Source organism: Lethenteron reissneri, chromosome 54 (genome assembly GCF_015708825.2).
Source record: "Lethenteron reissneri isolate LAM-NWPU_2019-01 chromosome 54, ASM1570882v1, whole genome shotgun sequence".
Taxonomy (NCBI): Eukaryota; Metazoa; Chordata; class Hyperoartia; order Petromyzontiformes; family Petromyzontidae; genus Lethenteron; species Lethenteron reissneri.
In genome coordinates, this window is record NC_083832.1 from 12,213,320 (window position 1) to 12,230,126 (window position 16,807).

Genomic DNA, 16,807 nt, shown 5'->3' on the forward strand with positions numbered 1-16,807 from the left:
GTTCTACCGAGTCTCCAACACGTGGACCTGGACCCGAGCTGTGGTCCGGTCCGTAGTAGCAGTTACGTTGTAATTAGTGTAGTTAGCCTGGTGGTCACCACCATAGGTTCTTATTCTGGTGTTTCATAAATGTGTTGCCTCCAAGAGTACGTCTGCGACTCAGTTGAACTCACTACAAATGTGTCGTTAAACTCGCCACCACCCGACACAGCCAATTGGCAAAGCCACAACATCTACAATCTGAGTACGACGTTTCGCCAGTAATTATAACTAGCTGCATTGTAATCTGAGTACGACGTTTCACCAGTTACAACTTCATTGTAATTACTGGCGAAACGTCGTACTCAGATCTCCAACACACCGGTGTGCTGTACTAGTAACGAATTGGCATGTTCTGTTTACGTGACAAACCTTACTAATCGGCTGTGTCGGGTGGTGGCGGGTTTAACGACACATTTATATATTTACACAATCTTATCCCCAAAAAAATGTATTATGGATGATATTGGTCGCGAAAGCCTATGTGTTAAACTCATGTTAAAGTAAATTAATTAATGACAGCTAGAGATGGAGAAAGAGACCAAAGGACATGGTTGGCTTAAAGGAGAAGAGATTGGAAAGAACTCTGTCGGAGGTTCGAGAAGGGACGGCAGAGAGGAGATTAAAAAAGGCATTTAGGTGCCTCTGGACTTTTTAGGGATAGCGACGTTCACGTGTGTTCATGCGAGTGCACACGTGTGTAGTGACATGCTGTCCAGCAGCGGCAACTGCGGTGGACAGTTAGCGCACACGCCGTTGAGCACATACACGGTTTGTGTGCCGGCAGGACGGAGGAACTGGGGCAAGGGTCACGGAAGACCTCATCGGGAAGCGCCTGGAACCCGCTAGTGGGAGGCCATGGCCAGGGCAGAGCCAGGCCGCGCCAAGTAGGATAAAAGCAGCGAAGAGCGAGAGCTCCAGGCTGCTGATTATGGGAGTGGACTCATCTCGTTGTTGCGGTCGTCTTTGCCGCCTTCGTTGCTGCCGTCTCCACTAGATCATTGCGCGGCCGCATAGTTGTTAGCTGTCTCGGTCGACGCTGTCAGTGTAACACGGTCAGGGCTGTGTCTCGGCTGGGCTATACGACATCGGAAGGAACCTGTGGACCTAAGAAAGTCAATAAAGAAGGTGCCTCCTGCAACTACCTCGTCTTCGACTTGTGCTACACTACACATGTATGGGTGCTGGAACAACTAATTCCCCTTACCAAACAACTCGTATGGACTCTGCACAAGTATCACAAGCATCTTGGCGTTGTTGTATCCTAACCCTTCTTCCATAATTGAGATTAATAATATTTGATGATTTTTATATATATTATCTTTTTACTTGTTTTTTAATGAGTGAAACACACCAAGCGCAGCAAACTGCAAAACACCAGGTGTTGTTAAGTAATGAACTGGAGGAGGGCTAGGATGGCAGAATTTGCAACCTTGCTTCAAGGAAAGATAAGGCCTGATGAACGGGCACATGTCACCCGTGCAGGCGGCAGAGACAGTGGGAGTGTCAGCCAGACATCGTTAAGGCAAAAAGCCCAACCATCCTGCATGGTTTTAAAGTAACGTCAAAATTCGAAATTCAACAACAGAGTAGGCTAAATTATCGATCCTCGCGCTCGCTCAAATTGGAGACCAGGCTGCGAGCTACATAAATGAACCATTGCCCATTTGCTAATCCAATACTGAATGTTAATATTACTGAAGTCAAAACGAATTCTATGACCTCAGCACATGGGCAAATAATAGGGCAGTGTCGACTCAAAGGCAATGGAAGAAACAGAGGCGCCTTTGTCTAAATCACAACCACAGAAAGCCAGGAATCATCACTGATTGTGTGTTCAGGGATTCCGAGCTAGTTAGAACACGTGCACAGGGGGGGAGCTGATGTAAACAACCCTGCACGTCTGAACGTGAGGGGGCCTTTGACCTGAAAGTAAGAATAACACTCCCAGAGCAGAAGGTTGGATGACCACAGTGAGACGAGAATAAGAGTGGTGTATATCTCTCAAGGAGGCAGACCCAGCTGAACAACAAGGCTGCGGGGTCACCAGAAGTTCGCATTCGCCTAGTTAAGACAAAAAGCTCAATTATTCTGTATTGCTATTAAAGTAACGTTAAAGTCGGAATTTAACAACAGGGTAGGCTAAAGTTATCGATATTCACACCCACTCCAATTAAACCAGGCCACAAGTTACGCCTACTGAACCATCACCATTATTAAGTCAATATGAAATGTTATTTCCATACTTCAATACTTTCTATACAATTCGACCCGAAGCATATGACAATCAGAACCTTCCTAAGTCAAAATTGAATCGCACCCAGACAGGAGCGAATAGTGAATATAAGGTTGAAGAGGGAAGGAAATCAAGAGCACGGCGAACTGCAAACGTAAGCAAAAGCCGGGAACAACACCAGCCCAGCAACAGCGAGTGGGGCTTCGACAGGCCATAAAGTAGAATAATAACTCCCGGGGTCAGGGGACACAAGAAGAAGCAGGCAGACAAAAACCAGAACTGACTCCAAGGTTCAACCGCCCTCACCTACTCAGGAGGGACGGAAATTAATGAGGCCTTGAATTAACGGCAGGCAACAACAACGGCGAGCAGAGATAGGGTGGGGCAAAGACTGCGGGCTATGGAATGCAACTTCGTGTCAGTAAAGCCCTGACAAACAAGTTAAGTTAAAGACATCACAATACATAATATCGCACATAACATCAATGTTAACGCTATTCACCGTAAACTATATTCCGCTTATATAACCATCCAGGCACCAAGGAATACGAATTCCTAGGATCAAGAAACTTACCCCTTAACCTAAGATATCGGAAATAAATTAATAGTAATAAGTATATGCATGAAATGACAAAGTAAAACTTATGGAAAAGCCAGGATAACGGGATGAATCACAACCAGGTCGAATATAATACATAATAAAAAAAAACAACGATGTTAAACCCAGGGTCGGAGAGAAAGGGAGATCCCGGCCGTCTTTGTATCCCCGCAGCGCGGGATAGGAGTGTGTGTACGCTCGGGGAAACACCTACACTTGGGTCGGGAACCACGATGGGAAACGACAGACCTTAGGTTACATACAGAATCATAACTGTGAAATAGTAAGGGACAAATGTTAACTTAAAACTTTTTAACCATTTCTTTGTGCGCCGGGTCGGAGAGAGTGTTGCCCCTCCCTCCAGGTTGTGCAACACGAACAAAGACGCCTATGAGACGATTTGTAACGTCTGTGTTTTGGGTCATGAAGAAGGCCAGACAAGAGATAATATTGCACCCAGACAGAGAGACGACTTCGAGGCAATTTGTAACATCTGATTGTTTGCTCGTGGGTTTTATGGAGGGAGTGTGACAACGAATATACCGTCAGTGATGCACACAAGGACACACGGACATACGGACAGACACATGGACACACCTGCCTACGGACAGATCCTGACACAGCAAAAATCGGAGGAAGCCCCGCCTTGTGGGCGGGATCCAGGGGGAATTTTCGGCATAAAGTAAAGGATCCTGAGCATTGGAAACCAGTGCGACGGGAGGGTCCACTCAGAAGCTCGACCGGGAGGGTCGACTCAGGAACGAGTGCGACGAGAGGGTCCACTCAGGAGCGCGACCGGGAGAGTCGGCTCAGGAGGAGTGCGACGGGAGGGTCCACTCAGAAGCTCGACCGGGAGGGTCGACTCAGGAACGAGTGTGACGAGAGGGTCCACTCAGGAGCGCGACCGGGGGAGTCGGCTCAGGAGGAGTGCGACCAGTGGGTCCACTCAGGAGTGCGACCAGAGAGTCGACTCAGGAGCGAGGGCGACCAGCGGGTCGACCCAGGAGCGAGCTCGACCGGGAGGGTCGACTCAGGAGCGAGCTGCGACCAGCGGGTCGGCTCGACTCATCTTCAGCTCGTCAATCTCTGCTGCCGCCGGAGATCTCCGCTGCCGCCGGTGGTGAGCGTCGCGACTTGGCGACGATCCAGCGCTGCACGCTACGAGCGAGTTGTGGGCGCCACCTACCGACCGGGTTCCGAACTGCGACAGCGTATCAACAGCCATCCGAGCCAATTCACCACGGTGACAGGGGAGCGCCTGATACGTATGACGCGCACCGCCCCCTCACCACACGACCACCAGGCGTCTGTTTGACATAAAGAATCGACTCCGAACACTGACTATTCAAGACAACTCTTACCACTCAAACACACTCGAACCCATAAGTCATCCGTGGCTGGGAAGGCATCACAACGAGACCGAGTGGTGGCCTCCGTCGTATAAGAGTATTCTTAATTTTTATCTTTAATATTTAGTGGGCTGTACTCTTAATCGCATAAATTCCCAACAGATCCATCAATACGAACTGATTCTTGGCACCTCCTTCCGCCGAACCACGCTCACGTGGGGAGTGGTGGCCCACCGGATCCTTATCAGGTGATCTGGTCCCCAATTAGTAAACTTGGTATAAGATAACGATCTTCGGAAAAGGAGCATCGTCGCAGGCCCTTACTCCGAGCCGTTCTGCTGTCAGATAACCTGCCGATGTATCTGTTGAGATTGGTGCCTTTAAGAATAGTAACTGTTTTGATTGTGTTTTTTTTTTATCGCCGTATAATCTTTCAAGTATCCTTCAGTCATAATCGCCGCACGTACTCGCATCCTCTACAGAATATTCAACTGTCCCGTGACCCAAGGTGTTAACAACGTGATAAGGGTTGCGTATGATCAATAAGGAGTGCGGTACTGCGTGAACAATATTGAGTATAATCATTCATTAACGTTAAGGTTTTCTTAGCATAGTATTTGCATGTTTTAACGACTCTCTCTCTCACTAACAACCATCGCGTTATGCGGGATCCATGTGCAGTTGTCAAAGTGAAATCAGACAATCGTTGATGATACTGTATTGATGCCGTATTGACGTTCCGGGATTGAGAGTTCGCATACTATATCATAGTTAAGGTTGAATTAGTAATAAATTGATCAATACAGAAGTGGTTGTGTGATTCTTTCCTGAAATCTATGCATAAGATCTGCTTCTGCGTTGAGATTTGAACTTGGTGACCTTAATAAACACACTAATACATACTCAGTAAATGTTAAAGCGATAACGGGGTGAACCGGGGTCTGGTTATCATAACGACTTGCGTTATCATAATTACACCCACTCGCATAATTAATACGATTACCTCTCGAATTGGCATAATTAAAATGTGCGTAATTACATAAATTAACATATTTCCGGATAACTACACATTTGGCCAAATTTCATTTAATTATTATTATTTCCACTGAATATTCATAACCCACACATACAACATAATAATTCACCCACGCACGCATACAACATAACAAATTTTCATACCCAACATATACAAGATAATGGGGGCTCGTCTTCCGGGATCTCTCGCAGACAGTTTATGCTTGAATTCAGGAACGAATCACTGATGTGTTAATCAAAGTGTTGTGAACTAACGTTGCCTTGTGATTGTAAACGAGGGTATACAAACAAAACGCGCTCTGAAAGGAAATACCAGAGTAGCAGAGTATAACAAAGACAGCTGGGCTGAGATTATTTGCTCGAGTTGAACTGACGCATCCTGTGATACAATTGTTTATATGCACTCTGAAAAGAAATATTAAGGTAACTCTTGCCATACTTAAGATGCTAGGATTAAGAACAATATTTGAATGGGTTATGGGATACGGGGAGCCCGTATTTAAACGTACCGACCAATCTGTTACAAAGCAGTACAGTCAGAGAGACATATGGGAAGGGAGCTGTATCGATAACACGAACACACCTTGGGGGAAACTAATTGACTGGATAAAAGTAACGAAGGCAAACACGATGCAAAAACTGCAGAGAAGGCAGGACAGGACTCATACCTTCTCACACAGGCATACAGACAGGGATTGTGGAATGAAGGAAATTTTGGAAAGGAACGGGAGAGAAATCGTCTCTAATAAACGACGAGAAATGTCCTCACACCCTCGAGAGGGAGGAGAAATCAAAGCTCGCGACACCAGCGAAACTCACAGACGTTGAGCCACAAGAATAAATATGGAAGTAACATCAAATCACTCTCTTGGGTACGTGGACAGAGTCCAGGGATTGATCGCACAAAAGTTAAAGTAAAATCGCCAGGACATGGTACACTAAGGGCAGAGGCAAAAACTGAAGGGAAATGGCAACACGAGCGACACGGCACTGGGCGCGCACACAGAAAATGCACACCACTTAAACACAAGAGACACAGCACAGACCAAAGTGACAGATTGCCTGATGATAACTTGTTTGATGATGACGCTGTCAGCAATCAACTTTCGGAATACCTGTTCACCAGTAAAACCCTTAAGTTGATGGACAAGGCTCTAGTCAGAATTCCCGATTTTGACCCCCACAATAAGACTATGGATATCCACACACATATCGCGACAGTGGAAGAGGAGGCAATGATTAGAGGGCTGAGGAGACGGGATGAAAAAGCGAGTTTGTTGAAACGGACCTTACATAAAGAATCTATTCCATGGGTAAAGTCACTACCACACAAGGTTAGAAATGATTTTAAACAATTGAGCCTGGCAGTGATTCGGAAGTTTGGAGAATATTCGACACTCACTGAGGGGTTTTATGCTGTAAAATCGATGACCCAGGGCATGGACCAAGATCCACGTGACTACCTCGTCCAATTTAAAAGAGCGTATTACGCAGGCGATGTGAATCAATACCACGAAGGGGATAAAATGTTCAAAATTAATGTTTTTTGAATCCTTGAGCCCAGAGATTACAGAAAGGGTGAGAATGGTTTTGAATCCAGAAACCGCATCCTTACGCCGCATAGAGAGCAAGGCGTACATGGCATGGTTATACAGAGCTAAGAATCATAATTCGGATCCAGAACACAGGGAGAGGGATGAGGAACCCAGCCTCTCAGAGAGGAATAAAAATCACCGAGCAGTCCCACCATGCAGAGAGCAGCAGAAACGCACGCACACATGGCAAAATAACCCAGAGAGAGGTTGGCACGAGAATGAGAGCGGCACAAAGCCGAACATTCAGGAGAATCGCAGGAGGGGGAGGTTCAGAATAGAACCATACCAACACCCCATGCCCCGACATGCGCAAGGTCAAGATTACCCACAGGGATGGCGAAGTAACAATCCAGGAAAAATTTGGCACCCAAATGGGAAAAACACTGGGCCAAGGGTGCAGGAGAATCGTAGGAGGGGGAGGTTCAGAACAGAACCATATCAACACCCCATCCCACGACACACGCAAGGTTCAAATTACGCACAGAGATGGGAAGATAACCACCTAGCGGGAAGGTGTTACACATACCGCGGAGGTATGGATGCGAACATTCACGAGAATCGCAGGATGGGAGGTCAAACACAATCGATACAATTCCGACCAATTCCTCCACCGGCTATACCAGGAGGGAATAGAGGAATAACACAGAATACGGTCCAAATACGTGATGAACCATCCACAGTGATTGAGAGCGGGCAGCCCATACGCGCCACACCCGCCGAGGTGTTAAACCCGGCGCTCAATGTGAAATACAGGCAGGCTGCAAGTGACAGGGCGGGCAAAAACGTGGACAGTGCTCCCGTAAATGACGCGCGGATCGAATACAAGGACAGGGTTGCATTGAAGCGTGATCGGACAGTACAAAAACAGACAGCAGGGACACGCCCTGAGGAGCGCAGGCATGAGCCTTTGAATGGAAAATATCCAAGGGAAACCAAAAATTATGTGGATCGGAGTGCTAAAATGGAGACGAATGTCCATGACGTATCGGGAATGGTGTTGAAATCCAACACACTAGTAAAAACAAAGAGGGCAACATTACGAGGGACAGAATTAAATCGACACACGGACTCGGCAAATGTGCATGTAATCGCAGAGAGAGCGAATGCCTCGAACCAAGGGTCAAAGTGGGTCGGGTGCGCGAATTCTGGTTATGTGCAGCACAATTTTTCACCACACACTCCCACGACACAGAGAGTGAGAGAAGAAACTACAAAAACGAACCCCGAAAACCGTGATCGAATTATCGAAGTGATAAGTGGTGAACGAGGCAACATGAGGAAAGTAACGCATAAATGCGTTCGAAACCGCTACCTAGCGTTTCCCAGGATTTAACAAAAACAAAAATGAATATTCGTCGGAGTCATGATGTATCAGAACCGATGTAACGCAATATCGATGTTTAACGCTTGTTTAATTTCTTTGCTCAATTCAAAATAACCATGTTAAGTTGTGACACGTACGCGCGCGTTGTAAGGAATAGCAGCAAAACTTGAGGACAATCGATGGTTCATGATGGAAGAAGGGTATACATTTTTTTAAAAATAACCCGTGGCCATTTGACCACTGGTCATTTTTAAAAGGGCGGAATGTTGTATACTAACCTTCTTCCAAAATTGAGATTAATAATATTTGATGATTTTTATATATTATCTTTTTACTTGTTTTTTTAATGAGTGAAACACACCAAGCGCAGCAAACTGCAAAACACCAGGTGTTGTTAAGTAATGAACCGGAGGAGGGCTAGGATGGCAGAATTTACAACGTTGCTTCAAGGGAAGATAAGGCCTGATGAACGGGCACATGTCACCCGTGCAGGCGGCAGAGACAGTGGGAGTGTCAGCCAGACATAGTTAAGGCAAAAGCCCAATCATCCTGCATGGTTTTAAAGTAACGTCAAAATTCGAAATTCAACAACAGAGTAGGCTAAATTATCGATCCTCGCGCTCGCTCAAACTGGAGACCAGGCTGCGAGCTACATCAATGAACCATTGCCCATTTGCTAATCCAATACTGAATGTTAATATTACTGAAGTCAAAACGAATTCTATGACCTCAGCACATGGGCAAATAATAGGGCAGTGTCGACTCAAAGGCAATGGAAGAAAACAGAGGCGCCTTTGTCTAAATCACAACCACAGAAAGCCAGGAATCATCACTGATTGTGTGTTCAGGAATTCTGAGCTAGTTAGAACACGTGCACAGGGGGGGAGCTGATGTAAACAACCCTGCGCGTCTGGATGTGAGGGGGCCTTTGACCTGAAAGTAAGAATAACACTCCCAGAGCAGAAGGTTGGATGACCACAGTGAGACGAGAATAAGAGTGGTGTATATCTCTCAAGGAGGCAGACCCAGCTGAACAACAAGGCTGCGGGGTCACCAGAAGTTCGCATTCGCCTAGTTAAGACAAAAAGCTCAATTATTCTGTATTGCTATTAAAGTAACGTTAAAGTCGGAATTTAACAACAGGGTAGGCTAAAGTTATCGATATTCACACCCACTCCAATTAAACCAGGCCACAAGTTACGCCTACTGAACCATCACCATTATTAAGTCAATATGAAATGTTATTTCCATACTTCAATACTTTCTATACAATTCGACCCGAAGCATATGACAATCAGAACCTTCCTAAGTCAAAATTGAATCGCACCCAGACAGGAGCGAATAGTCAATATAAGGTTGAAGAGGGAAGGAAATCAAGAGCACGGCGAACTGCAAACGTAAGCAAAAAGCCGGGAACAACACCAGCCCAGCAACAGCGAGTGGGGCTTCGACAGGCCATAAAGTAGAATAATAACTCCCGGGGTCAGGGGACACAAGAAGAAGCAGGCAGACAAAAACCAGAACTGACTCCAAGGTTCAACCGCCCTCACCTACTCAGGAGTGACGGAAATTAATGAGGCCTTGAGTTAACGACGTCAGCTGGACTGCAACAACAACGGCGAGCAGAGATAGGGTGGGGCAAAGACTGCGGACCATGGAATGCAACTTCGTGTCAGTAAAGCCCTGACAAACAAGTTAAGTTAAAGACATCACAATACATAATATCGCACATAACATCAATGTTAACGCTATTCACCGTAAGCTATATTCCGCTTATATAACCATGCAGGCACCAAGGAATACGAATTCCTAGGATCAAGAAACTTACCCCTTAACCTAAGATATCGGGAATAAATTTATAGTAATAAGTATATGCATAAAAAGACAAAAGTAAAACTTATGGAAAAGCCAGGATAACGGGATGAATCACCACCAGGTGGAATATAAATACATAATAAAAAAACAATGTTAAACCCAGGGTCGGAGAGAAAGGGAGATCCCGGCCGTCTTTGTATCCCCGCAGCGCGGGATAGGAGTGTGTGTACGCTCGGGGAAACACCTACACTTGGGTCGGGAACCACGATGGGAAACGACAGACCTTAGGTTACATACAGAATCATAACTGTGAAATAGTAAGGGACAAATGTTAACTTAAAACTTTTAACCATTTCTTTGTGCGCCGGGTCGGAGAGAGTGTTGCCCCTCCCCCCAGGTTGTGCAACACGAACAAAGACGCCTATGAGACGATTTGTAACGTCTGTGTTTTGGGTTCATGAAGAAGGCCAGACAAGAGATAAATTGCACCCAGACAGAGAGACGACTTCGAGACAATTTGTAACATCTGGTTGTTTGCTCGTGGGTTTTATGGAGGGAGTTGACAACGGAATATACCGTCAGTGATGCACACAAGGACATACGGACACACACATGGACACACCTGCCTACGGACAGATCCTGACACAGCAAAAATCGGAAGCCCCGCCTTGTGGGCGGGATCCAGGGGGATTTTTCAGCATAAAGGAACGGATCCTGAACATTGGAAACCAGTGCGACGGGAGGGTCCACTCAGAAGCTCGACCGGGAGGGTCGACTCAGCAGGAGTGCGACGGGAGGGTCCACTCAGAAGCTCGACCGGGAGGGTCGACTCAGCAGGAGTGCGACGGGAGGGTCCACTCAGAAGCTCGACCGGGAGGGTCGACTCAGCAGGAGTGCGACGGGAGGGTCCACTCAGAAGCTCGACCGGGAGGGTCGACTCAGGAACGAGTGCGACCAGAGCGGGTCCACTCAGGAGTGCGACCAGAGAGTCGACTCAGGAGCGAGGGCGACCAGCGGGTCGACCCAGGAGCGAGCTCGACCGGGAGGGTCGACTCAGGAGCGAGCTGCGACCAGCGGGTCGGCTCGACTCATCTTCAGCTCGTCAATCTCTGCTGCCGCCGGAGATCTCCGCTGCCGCCGGTGGTGAGCGTCGCGACTTGGCGACGATCCAACGCTGCACGCTACGAGCGAGTTGTGGGCGCCACCTACCGACCGGGTTCCGAACTGCGACAGCGTATCAACAGCCATCCGAGCCAATTCACCACGGTGACAGGAGAGCGCCTGATACGTATGACGCGCACCGCCCCCTCACCACACGACCACCAGGCGTCTGTTTGACATAAAGAATCGACTCCGAACACTGACTATTCAAGACAACTCTTACCACTCAAACACACTCGAACCCATAAGTCATCCGTGGCTGGGAAGGCATCACAACGAGACCGAGTGGTGGCCTCCGTCGTATAAGAGTATTCTTAATTTTTATCTTTAATATTTAGTGGGCTGTACTCTTAATCGCATAAATTCCCAACAGATCCATCAATACGAACTGATTCTTGGCACCTCCTTCCGCCGAGCCACGCTCACGTGGGGAGTGGTGGCCCACCGGATCCTTATCAGGTGATCTGGTCCCCAATTAGTAAACTTGGTATAAGATAACGATCTTCGGAAAAGGAGCACCGTCGCAGGCCCTTACTCCGAGCCGTTCTGCTGTCAGATAACCTGCCGATGTATCTGTTGAGATTGGTGCCTTTAAGAATAGTAACTGTTTTGATTGTGTTTTTTTTATCGCCGTATAATCTTTCAAGTATCTTTCAGTCATAATCGCCGCACGTACTCGCATCCTCTACAGAATATTCAACTGTTCCGTGACCCAAGGTGTTAACAACGTGATAAGGGTTGCGTATGATCAATAAGGAGTGCGGTACTGCGTGAACAATATTGAGTATAATCATTTATTAACGTTAAGGTTTTCTTAGCATAGTATTTGCACGTTTTAACGACTCTCTCTCTCACTAACAACCATCGCGTTAGGCGGGATCCATGTGCAGTTGTCGAAGTGAAATCCGACAATCGTTGATGATACTGTATTGATGCCGTATTGACGTTCCGGGATTGAGAGTTCGCATACTATATCATAGTTAAGGTTGAATTAGTAATAAATTGATCAATACAGAAGTGGTTGTGTGATTCTTTCCTGAAATCTATGCATAAGATCTGCTTCTGCGTTGAGATTTGAACTTGGTGACCTTAATAAACACACTAATACATACTCAGTAAATGTTAAAGCGATAACGGGGTGAACCGGGGTCTGGTTATCATAACGACTTGCGTTATCATAATTACACCCACTCGCATAATTAATACGATTACCTCTCGAATTGGCATAATTAAAATGTGCGTAATTACATAATTAACATATTTCCGGATAATTACACATTTGGCCAAATTTCATTAATTATTATTATTTCCACTGAATATTCATAACCCACACATACAACATAATAATTCACCCACGCACGCATACAACATAACAAATTTTCATAACCAACATATACAACACCGCGGTCTCACAGAGATCCCGCTCTGAACAACTCGCTACCTTGCATTTTACTTCATACATCCAGTCAACTGGTTTGTACATGTTGGTACAAGCGAGTCGACTATGAGGTATAGTAAATAGAACGCGAATGCAATTAGGAAAATCGTTGCTGCTAGCGCTCCCCAAATGATAACAACTGTGCATTGTTACTAAACACCGGCATCTCCAGAGGAGTCGTCCTACTGATTTCCCCATCACCACCACCACCACCTCCTTCGTGGTCAAATTATCGTCATCAAATTACCGTCATCAAAGGTTTTTAATGTATTATTTATTGCAGTAATTGTAATTCAACATTTACCATCCCCCCTATGTTCACTCGTTCCAGGGTAGGTAGTGATTTATATCTCGGCCTCGCTGTGCGCTGCATTGCACCGCTAGTCGAGTAGACAACCATGTGTTCAATAAACCCTCGAAGCCAGGATGACCGTCCAACTCCGATCGTCATTTATTGATTGTAACAGGTAAAACTGGTGAGAAAACACAGATACAGCATCTGTTATAATTCGGAAACACCCACACAATGAACACCACAGCATCAGAACATTGTCTCAGATAACAATAGATCCTGGAAGGACCAGGCCCCCACATTACCCCTGAACAACTAGACAAAGGCACAAGCTGATGCGTTGCATACAGGCACAGTGTATTCATCCCACTGCACCCCAAATGTACAGCATTACACTTAACACTAAACTGTGGATGAGATACTTCGTCATCACTCTCAGGATCGCAACATAGGCACAAGTCTGACTCGACCTACTAAATCACAAGTAACATCCACAATAAGGAAAGTCACAGGCTTCGTTACTAACTAGGCCTCGTATTTACTACAACAACTTAACGGCACCATAAAGGCATTTACATTGCTATAACGGTCATTCCAACATTACAACAGCATTTCCAATATTAGAGGAATATAAACAACTTACAGATAATGCTTCTTAAGCTCCCACAATGGATAAGTGCGGCTGTGGTCTCACTGAGATGCGATGCGTGCCGCCATCTTGACTTATCTGAGTAATGGCTGAAGCCCGCGTGGTACAGTGGAAATCTAACATCGTCACTTCCTGGTCACGTGACCAACATTAGCATAAAAAACAGGAACTTCCTGTTAACGTACGCTCCCCATCTGCCGTGAGGCAAGACAATTTATGGATATGAAAAATTGGAATGTGATTGGGATGCCAGGAGATATTTGGTGCATTCTCTTCAACGGTGTTTGGCACGTGGAGAAAATAAACTCTAAGACTCGGAGTAATTGCGTGAATATAAGGAAGGAGGTTCCACTAAAAAATATGCACAGATAGATTCAATAATTAATGTCTGTACTGCCATCTCCTGGACAGTTTACAGATCAAGCCTACAACACATGGTATCCCCAGGTATTCACCCAAAGTAGGAACCAGGATCAACCCTGACTGACTTAGACAATCGATGCAGGGAGGTCCGGTCATAAGTAGTGGGGTTCGATGGGAATCGCAAGACCGCGTTTCTGTTGCGAGAACACGGCGCCAGCGTTCACTCAACGTGTGCATTAGGATTGATTCATTAAGCCATCTGTGTCGAGTTCAATATAATGCACACACTCATTGCTTATTGTAGGGATTCTATTCCCATTTACTCCCCTAAATTTATATTTTACCAGGTAATGCCCAGTGAGCCTTATAGCTCTTTTTCAGAAGCGACCTGGCCACAAATGATAGCTCAACGAAGTGGCTTATCACGTGGAAATGTATAGCAGCAAAATACTATAAACGCATGTTTCTAAATGTGGAGGGAGAAACCGGAGGACCCGGAGAAAAAATCCACACGACCATGAGGAGAACACAAACTTCCAATATACAGGCGTTAGGGTCGGGATCGAGCTCACGACCTCCTGTATACCAGGAGAGTTAGTTAGCATCTCGCCACCGTGGTGCCCTTTTTTTACAGGCTTTTATTTAACTCACTCTGTCTGTTGTTGTTGTCGTTGTTGTGTCCTCAAATCTTGTAACTAAATTTTAACCAACTTCCCAATGTGATATCGACTGCAACTTGGTATACTTATGTCATACTGATGACAATACTATATTCTATCATAAAAAATATGTTTTAAAACATTATTTTTTATATGTTTTGTTTCGGCTTGGGTCTTATTGTTCACGCTCAACTCACGTTGGCTGTAAATCACCACGGTCCCATACGTTATGGCAAGCTTCAGGGCCACTTCCTGGAGTCGTGGAGTTCTTCCAATACTAGTATGGTACATTTCATTAAAGCGTGTTTTTTTTAAGTTAAATTTTTTTTTTACTTACTTACACTCCATTGTAACAGAAATGTCCACCTTAAACCCAGTGATTGCTGCTTGTCGTGAGCCCTAATTGGGTTGGGCATCTGGGGGAGGGAGAGAGAGTGCTGGTAGGGCTGTGCGTGGTAGAGCTGAGGGGTAAACCTGGGTTGGTAACGAGAGGCAGTGTTGAGTGAGTTGGTGGGCTGTGAAGGGAGGGATATCGGTCTGGGGTCGGGCAGGAGCAGATGGAGTCTTGGGAAAGGGCCTGGACTGTGAAATGACGCAAGGGAGACGATCTGTGTCACTGATCCCAGCAACAGGCCGGCCTCTAATCCCAAACCTGGTTCTGGTCCCAACCTCATGTGAACCACTGAGATGACACGTGGGCAGCTGGTGCTACCAGTCTTCAATTATACTAAACTGTGTATCTATACCCACACACCTGTACATAAGGTAGGTCATGCAGCTATACTGTGTATCTGTACCCACATTTGTGCACAAGTACATTCTGGACTCCATGTCGGTCATGGGTGTTGTTTGACGATACTTCACCACCCTGGTCAATGTTGGTTGGTTCAGGCGCGAGGGGTTGTGGGGAGAAGAACACAGCAGGGAGTGTGGTTGGGCTGCAGGGCGCCTCTGAGTGCTGGGCTTCTCAAGAATCCGCGAGCGAACAACACCGCGACTAACGGAAAGCCCCGAACTTTACCTGCGTGCTTGGGTTCCATATGCGGGCACTGTACAGAACGCGTTACTTTGACCCTCACACCAGTCACACCAGTCGTGGTGTTGTAGAGGAGGCAGCGTGCTGTGCGATCTGGCTCATGGCCTATGGGTGGTCATTAGGTGATCAAAACTGCTGACAGTGCCGACTCAGTTATAACTGTCGCAATTGTTAACCCTGTGGCCTTTATTTATCGAATGAGACTCTTGCTCTCTTTAGTAAGAGAGACCTGGGGGTGTCTGTAGTTAGGTATGGAGGCTGTTGTACAAGTTTGGTGATTTAGACGCGGTCGTTGTAATCCTGAGAGGTTCGCTGCGATGGTTTCCTCTCTCCAGAATGACGTCAGGGCTGGGTCTTTAACGTCCACGTGAGAGTAGACCACGTTGGGTTGGTCACGCCTGCGTTGAGCTCGGCAAGAGGAGCGTGGAGTGGGCGGCGGAGAGGCCTAGAGGGAACTCTGCTGAGGCCGCGCGCCTCCCAGGGAGGAGCCCCGAGGACGGCGCAGCGCGGGGCGCGCGGTAGCCACCTCAGTGGGTGTCTTGCCTCACGGCAGATGGGGAGCGTACGTATAACAGGAAGTTCCTGTTTTTTTATGCTAATGTTGGTCACGTGACCAGGAAGTGACGATGTCAGATTTCCACTGTACCACGCAGGCATCAGCCATTACACAGATAAGTCAAGATGGCGGCACGCATCGCATCTCAGTGAGACCACGGCCGCACTTGTCCATTGTGGGAGCTTAAGAAGCATTATCTGTAAGTTGTTTATATTTCTCTAATATTGGAAATGCTGTTGTAATGTTGGAATGACCGTTATAGCAATGTAAATGCCTTTATGGTGCCGTTAAGTTGTTGTAGTAAATACGAGGCCTAGTTAGGAACGAAGCCTGTGACTTTCCTTATTGTGGATGTTACTTGTGATTTAGTAGGTCGAGTCAGACTTGTGCCTATGTTGCGATCCTGAGAGTGATGACGAAGTATCTCATCCACAGTTTAGTGTTAAGTGTAATGCTGTACATTTGCGGTGCAGTGGGATGAATACACTGTGCCTGTATGCAACGCATCAGCTTGTGCCTTTGTCTAGTTGTTCAGGGGTAATGTGGGGGCCTGGTCCTTCCAGGATCTATTGTTATCTGAGACAATGTTCTGATGCTGTGGTGTTCATTGTGTGGGTGTTTCCGAATTATAACAAATGCTGTATCTGTGTTTTCTCACCAGT